The 7438-nt window shown below is 57.4% G+C and overlaps 1 non-coding gene across 1 annotated transcript; it reads right to left on the minus strand.

Annotated features, from left to right (window-relative positions):
* On the minus strand, positions 3398-3492 carry MIR133A (microRNA 133a). Its single transcript, NR_129579.1, has one exon. It is a non-coding gene; the product is annotated as a microRNA 133a (primary transcript).

Genomic DNA, 7438 nt, shown 5'->3' on the forward strand with positions numbered 1-7438 from the left:
GGTCCCCTGGAGCTGTATGGTCCTCATCCCAGGGCGGACATCATGGGAAGGGCGTGAACGAGCAGCACAGACTAGCCACAGAAGTGGTTATTAGCATGTTGTTATTAATTATTGATAGATCAATACAATTAATACAGTGCCTCATGAATAATTCATGTGTTGGCACTAGGTCTGTTGAGGGTATAGTAGAAGCTCGGCAGGCCTGTTTTCAGGCCAGGGGGTCCCCAAATATAGTGAGTCTCTGTGTTAACACCCTTATTCTGAGTTGCGCCTGGAACCATTAGCAAGCAAGCATTGTAATTAAGTTGCTGAGACTCTGATTAATGGCTCTCGTCTTCCAGCTCAAGGGTTCCTCCTCTGGCATCAGTACCTGGGGCTCAGAGATACACAGAGGGGAGGGCACGGGGTGGGGCTGCGTGCCTGCAAGCCCAGCTCCCCAGGGTGCGCCCACGGGCATCCCCACACGTCTCTTGCCCACCAGCCTAGGGCTCGCCTTGGGGCAGGCAGTGAGCTTGGCAGGGAGCTGTCCACAGGCAAGTCCTGAAAATGCTCTCCACTGGTTTTTCTACTGTTTAAGGAAGCACTATGCCCAAATCCCCCTGCCCGACCCACTGGCTTCCCTGGGCAGGTTTTCCTCACATGAAGAAGTCAAATTACTACCCAAGGTCCCTCCACAAACCACTGGCCAGTCCTGGAACTTCCTGTCCCCCAGCCTTCCTCTGTGCCCTGTCCAGTCCCCCGATAGCTTCTTCCCAAGCAGGGAACTTCTGATCGGTCAGGGGGACCTTCTGTTTGGGGGTGACAAGGCACATGATGTGCAGGTGCTATTTTTATTGTTGTGTTATTATTATAATAGGAATGACTGAAAACTGTGCCAAATCCAGAGCTGACATGTCCTTCATTGAGAGTGGCCAGAAGTTCAGTGCTGTGGATGGGGGAGGGACCACGGGGATGGATGAGGGTTGGGGGAGGGTCTTAGTAGGGGTACTCTGCTGACATAGAAGGAAAACAGGAGGGAGGCTCACGAGGAGACTAGGGCACCTTCCCGGAGTGAGAGACTGGATATTCCTGGAAGCATGTCCTGCATCCCAGGTCTCCCCAGCTCTCTCTGCCCCCAGACACCACACATCAGGGCAGGGATGCGGATGGTGGTGTTCCCCTGGTGGGCTGTGAATCCCAGGCACAGCATCTTTGGTTCCTCGTCCTCACCATGAAGAGGAAAGCAGGGCAGCCTCAGCTTAGATGAGAGCAGGCTTGGGGATCTCCCGTAAGGTCCCAGAACAGGACTTCGTGGAGGCCTCTGCACATGGGCCTGGCAGCTTCAGGGCAGCACATGGCCTTCCCTGAGGGTGGCCGGTGGGCTCACAGGGCTGTCCTCCAGTGAAGGAGCTGACTCTGCCTTTAGGTTCATGTAAGAGGGCACCTCATGCGAAGAGTTGACTCATTGGAAAAGACCCTGATGCTGGAAGGGATTAGGGGCAGGAGGAGAAGGGGACGACAGAGGATGAGATGGCTGGATGGCATCACGGACTCGATGGACGTGAGCCTGAGTGAACTCCAGGAGTTGGTGATGGACAGGGAGGCCTGGCGTGCTGCGATTCATGGGGTCGCAAAGAATTGGACACGACTGAGCGACTGAACTGAACTGAAGAGGCCTCTCCTTGCCTCCTGGTGGACTTGGCCCCCGGCACTGCTCTGCTGACCCCTGGCTTCCCTCGCAGCTTCTCTTCTCTGAGGAGACAATGGCCACATGGACAGGGGTCCTACTTGCAGCTGCCAGAGTGGGCAAGGTGGGCAGGGGTGGCAGGCCCCACCCCCATACAAGGGCACTTCGACTCTCGGACTCTGATCTGTCTGAGTCACGATGGAGTTGGGAGGATGGGGAAAACTGCTTCTTGCAGCAACTTCCCTCACTCTTGGCTCCAGGAATTAACTCTCTGAGGCAATGCTGAGCTCCACTGCCCGAGCAGACCTGCTAACAGAGAAGCATCTCTGACAAACCTGAGCAGGGACCCAATGTCCTTCAGTTTCAAGGCAACGATCGGGTGTTCCTGGCCCTAGTTTTTCTCAGCAGAAGCCAGTCACCCACTGGTCCTGCCACCTCTGCCAATGACTTCAGCTCACCTTTGTGTCTCTGGTATATCTGGGAATGTGGGGGCACAGGAAGGTCTGGGCTGGACCTGGGGTCCCCGCTGGGCCCCCTTCCCCTCTGTGCTGGCCAGAGCCCCTCTCCTCTCCCTGATGGACTGCAGTGTCCTCCCCATCCTCAGCAGGTCTTCAAGCAGAGCTGTGACCCCCAGCCTTGCTCCTCTTCCCCTGATGAGCAAACCAGCTGGAAAAATGTGGTCTCCTGCCTATCCCCAATGCCCCTCTGCCAAGGTCAGGAGGACGGGGGCCAGAAGGGGATACACCAGGTGGAAAGATTTACCTTGGAAATGGAACCACTATAAAACCTTCAAAGACAGGAACAACCCCAGAGGACTGCAGAAAGTTCAGCGCCCCCAAAGGTGCTCTCTAGGATTTTCCAAGTTCTGGGGGACAGAGAATACCTCCTTTTCAGCCCAGCCCCTGAGGCCCTCTGGAGAGACACCAGAGGGGTTGGGAAGGGGCTGTCCCAAGGAGTTACTGCAGCTGACCCCACCTGAGCCAGGCCCCAACACCCACAGGAGGGCAGGTCAGGAGAAGCAGAAGGCCCACCCAGGGAGAAGCAGGTTGTGGGAGCCGCATTTGGTTCATTCGGGAAGAATGAATGTGTGGCTATTGATTTGATATTTTTATGCAGGACTGGGGCACTTAGCCAAAGCAAGGGACGAGCAGATTCATACACATCGTCATCGGCGTCTCTGGAGCGATGATGGGCTTACATTTAAAGCTGCGACTATGTGCAAGTAGTCCTGTCAGTGATTGTGTCCCTGGTTGGTGCCAGAAGATGCCGAAAGAGGCCTCCATAGGGTCTAGCCCTGCTCCCCTGAGAAAGCCATTTCTGGCAGGAAAGCTGAGAACTATGGTCCAGGGACTCAGTGGGCCTGCCCCCAATCACCACCCTCAGCACCCCCAAAGAAACCATGCAGCCCTCAGTGACCTCCTGGACCAAGGCTGCTCTGAAGGGGAAAGCAGAGCAAGGCCAAGTGGGCATGATGTGGGTGCCAGACCCCACGTGGCACCGGCTCCTGGACACACACTCTCGGTGATGCTGTGGTGTGCAGCAGACATTTATTTTCACAGTAAACTGGAGAGGGCAGTGGGGGTGGGGCCGCCAAGTTCTGCATCCTCGTTGCTTGCAAGGGGAGGGTGTCTCCGAGGAACCCACCTCGAGGAGCGGCATCTGGGTCCCCTGGCCGAGCTGGCCTGAGTGGCCTCCATGTGGCCGTGTGTCCTCCCGCAGAGCCGAGGCGCCATCAATGCACAGCTACAGCTGGTTGAAGGGGACCAAATCCATCGAACAGTTGATTTGGTTCCATTTTACCAGCTTTAGCAAAGCATTCGGTCCCGGGTCCGCGGGAAACAGCAGCGTCAACGATGAAGGCGGCTTCTGGGTGAAGTCTGGATGAGATGGGGCCACAGGGTGTCCAGGCTGTGCACCCCCACCCTTCCCTGAGACCACCTGGGCCGAGAGGCCCCCGAGTTCTGTTGGGCTGGGGTGAATAGGCATGGGGGAGCGAGGGTGGGGGGGTCTGAGGGTCAGTCACGTGACCAGACACAGACACACACGCCAGACACACGTGCATAGATACATAGATACAGAGACACAGACACACACACTCAGACACAGACTTGCCCAGATATAGACACATACACATACACACTCACAAACTCATCTTTACACACCATTCACACCCATTCACACTCAGAAACACACATAAGTTCACAAACTCAAGGACACACAAACACACACACACACCACACACAAATACACACACCACACACACACACACCACACACACCACACACACACACACCACAAACACACACAGTGCTTGCCCGCCCACTGGGTCGACTGGAGGAGGCAGGGGTGGAGATGGGGGGTGCAGGGAGGCAGAAGGTCCTGCTGCTGCAGCTGACGCCCACCCCTCCAGCGTCTGCATCCCGCTCCTCCCCCCACGGTCACTCCCTGATTCTCCAGCCATCCTACCTTTCGTCCAAGGCCCTTGGCGCCACCACTACCTAGGCCCTGGGGCCCAGCAACCACCATCAGGACCTGCCCTCATGGGTGGACATCCTGAGGGCTGGCAAGAAGGGGTATTGGCCCCCATCACAGCCTTAGCCGCAGCCGAGGCAGGACAGGCCCCAGATCCCACCGTGGGCCCCAGCTGACTATGAGCCCAGTTGACCTGGCTGCAGGTGGTCAAGGCCTGAGATTTCCAGGGAAGCTAGACCTGTGTGCCTGTAGGGGGAGAAGCAAGATGGAGACCCACTTGAGGGCCTTCTCTGGGGCCCTGGCTCCCAACCTGGGGACAGGCAGCCTGTCAGGTGTGTGAGGGTGGGCCCCCCGGTCATCGTGAGGTCAGCACGGCCAGCCCAGACCAAATTTGCCTGATCACCCTCAGTGATTCAAAGGGAGCAGATTCTTTTTTAGAAAATTAGTTTTTCTGCCAGCACTCGATCCATCAGGGGCAATGGCAGGGTGGGGGTACTGGGGATGCAATGTCCTGTGTGTGGCCCTCGCTCTGAGCACAGACCAGCCTGGCTGAGAGATGTGACCACACATGCCTGCTGCCCCCACTCCACCCACTGCTCTTCTCTGGGACCCTTTCTGCCCCTGTCTCCTGACACCATGGCCACAGATGCCCAGGCAGTGGAGATGGGCCACAGGGCACCATGCCCTCCCTCCAGGGCTACTCCAGGACCCCCAAGACCCCAGCCCCCGCCACGCAGGCTGCTGCCTTCCCCTATCCCTGTCTCGGCAACCCCTCCTGAGATCAGAGCCTGGCCAGGACCCCTCTGTGGATGGCTCTGGCCTTTCACCTCAAGATCACCTCCCCAAAGTCCAGGGGGAGCCCAGGGGTTGGTGCCAGGCCCTCCTAGACTCACACCTGTGACTAGATGGTCAGCCTTTATCAGAGCTCAGCCCTGGAGGCAGCGGGGCTGACAGGACTCAGCTCTGCAAACCCCTTTCTTGGTTAAACTCCAGGAGCGCAGGGTACAGGGGCAGATATGAGACTCCCCAGAGCAGTAGCCCCATCCCCGGTGAAGACACCGTGCAGAAGAAGCAACCTAGATGCGTTTATCACCCCTGTCGATATTCCTAATGAAGCCGGAGATTTAACAAGCAACAGAACTGCCCTGTGGGTTCCATGCCCTGGCTGGCATGAGGCGACCAACGAAGAGAGCCAGACACCCCATAGCTGATGCCCAGTCCATCGTCAGGCAAGAGCCCAGATCTCAGCACCAGGTGGGTAACCCCCCAAGGCGTGATCTGCACTGGCACCTCCCTGCAGCCCACCTCTTCTCCTCGTTTCTCGCCATGCATCCCTGCGGCTGGAGGAATTTCCCCAAATGAGAGGCCTTTGCTTCTGCATCAAACGCTCTATTCCTGACAAGAGCCCCTTGCACATTTCAGTCCCCTCTTCAGCCTGGCTGGCTCCCTGCTCAAGGCCATTTGGAAGCCGAAGCAGAAGAGAGCACCCAGGGCAGGGGCTTGGTCCAGACCCCAGCTCTTTCCTACAGGGATCTGGCAGACTCTTTCACCAAGGAGCACAGCAAGCATTTCACCCATGGGCACCACGGCAAGGGTGTTGGCTGCAGAACCTCGCCTGACCTTGGACAATGGCTAACGGCCCTGTGGCTGGGTTGGTTAAGCGAGCTTGCCCTGAGCTGCTCAGAAGCCCGCAGGATGTGAGCACCCAGGATGCCACCGCCTGCAACCCTGTGGGGTCCCAGAGAGCAGGGCACGGGGACTTGAGTGGCATCGCCTGCTCCCAGACACAGCCCACCCATCTCTCCTTGCCAGGGGCCACTCTCCTGGGGGCTGTGGATGTCCAGCCTCTTACTCCACTCGCACCCCCCATGCCCTTGTTCAGGGAATGTTCCAGCAAGTCTTTGTTGAATACGTGATTACCACACTTGATTGTGCATCTGAAGGGCACGCAAGGCAGTGCCCACAGCAGGGTCCACTGTGAGGAGCCCCTGCAGGCCAAGTGCCCAGCTGGCTGTTTCAGCTCACTTTGACAGACATCCCTGCACCTCTTCACTGTATCCTGGGGTCCCACCTACCAGCGGGGGTCCCACCTTCCTTGGAATACTTTTTCTTTTCTACCTAGAAAAGTCCAAATACTAATGGACTATAAGCCCCAAGCTCTTAAACACGTCCATGGCTCAGAGACCAGATACCCCACAAGTCCCCACTCTACCTCGGAGGTCCCCACTCCTTTTCTCAGGCCCTGCACTGGCCTCCCCCAGATGACCCCAGGCAGACCACAGCCCCCTCCCCATGTGGCTGCCCTGCTGCTCCAGGGCCTCTGACCCCAAGGTTAGAAGGAAGCACAAGGGGGCTAAGCCCCGAGGCCTCCCAAGGAAGCAGGTGGGGCTGCTGCCAAGTCCTTTGGTGACTTGCAGTCACGTCACAGACTCTGCATTTATGTGAGCAATGCCTCTGGCCCAGGGCATGGCCTGGCACGAGGATAGCCTGGGTGCTGGTGAATTTGCCATTTGCCGGAGAAGTGGGGCTGCACCCGCCCTCTGCCTCTCTTTTTACCAGCGTGTGAAGGAACAAGGCTGCAGCTAATACAGTTTGTGCATTTTATGAACCAAACAATTAAATAGGTTTTAAAACATCTGCTGATGGAATCACCCCACATGGGGAAGTACACTCAGCATTTTTAAGCAGCAACTGATACGAGATGCGGGGAACCGCTGCCGAAAACACCAGCAGCCCCGTTAAAATCAATAGAAAATTAGATGCTATGAAAAATGTGATCTGTGTCCAATTAGTTCTAATTGCAGCAAACAGCGATGTGGACAAAGGCCAGCACTCCGTGCGTGCGCTGAGACTCGCGCCTGCAGTAGGCTCTGGGCCACACCGGTCAGCCTTGCCCAGCGGGGCAGTGACACGCTGACACCAGGGCCAGAAGGCTGTGGGGCTGCTGCTGCTGCTCTGAACACCCTCAGGCCTAGAGCTGTGGTGACCACCTTATCCAGGAAGCCTCCCTGCATTGGATAAGGCCCCAGACTGAGAAAGCAGGTTCAGCACAGCCTCACCAAGCGAATTCCACCTCGGCTCCCAGCACCCCCAGCAGTCCCCAGGTCTGGCCTTTGGTGGAGCAGAGAGCGACCCTGGGCTCTGGAGCATACCCATCGAGCTGGAGCTCCCGGGGCTTCCTTGGCCTCTCTGAGCCTCCACTTCCCTACATGGGGTGCAGGGTCCTAGTCCCTGTCACTTCATGCCTCGTCACCGCTGTCATAGCTCCAGGGGTGCTCCAGCCACTTGCCTCTCAAGGGC

This window comes from Capra hircus, chromosome 13 (assembly GCF_001704415.2).
Source record: "Capra hircus breed San Clemente chromosome 13, ASM170441v1, whole genome shotgun sequence".
In the NCBI taxonomy this organism is placed as follows: domain Eukaryota; kingdom Metazoa; phylum Chordata; class Mammalia; order Artiodactyla; family Bovidae; genus Capra; species Capra hircus.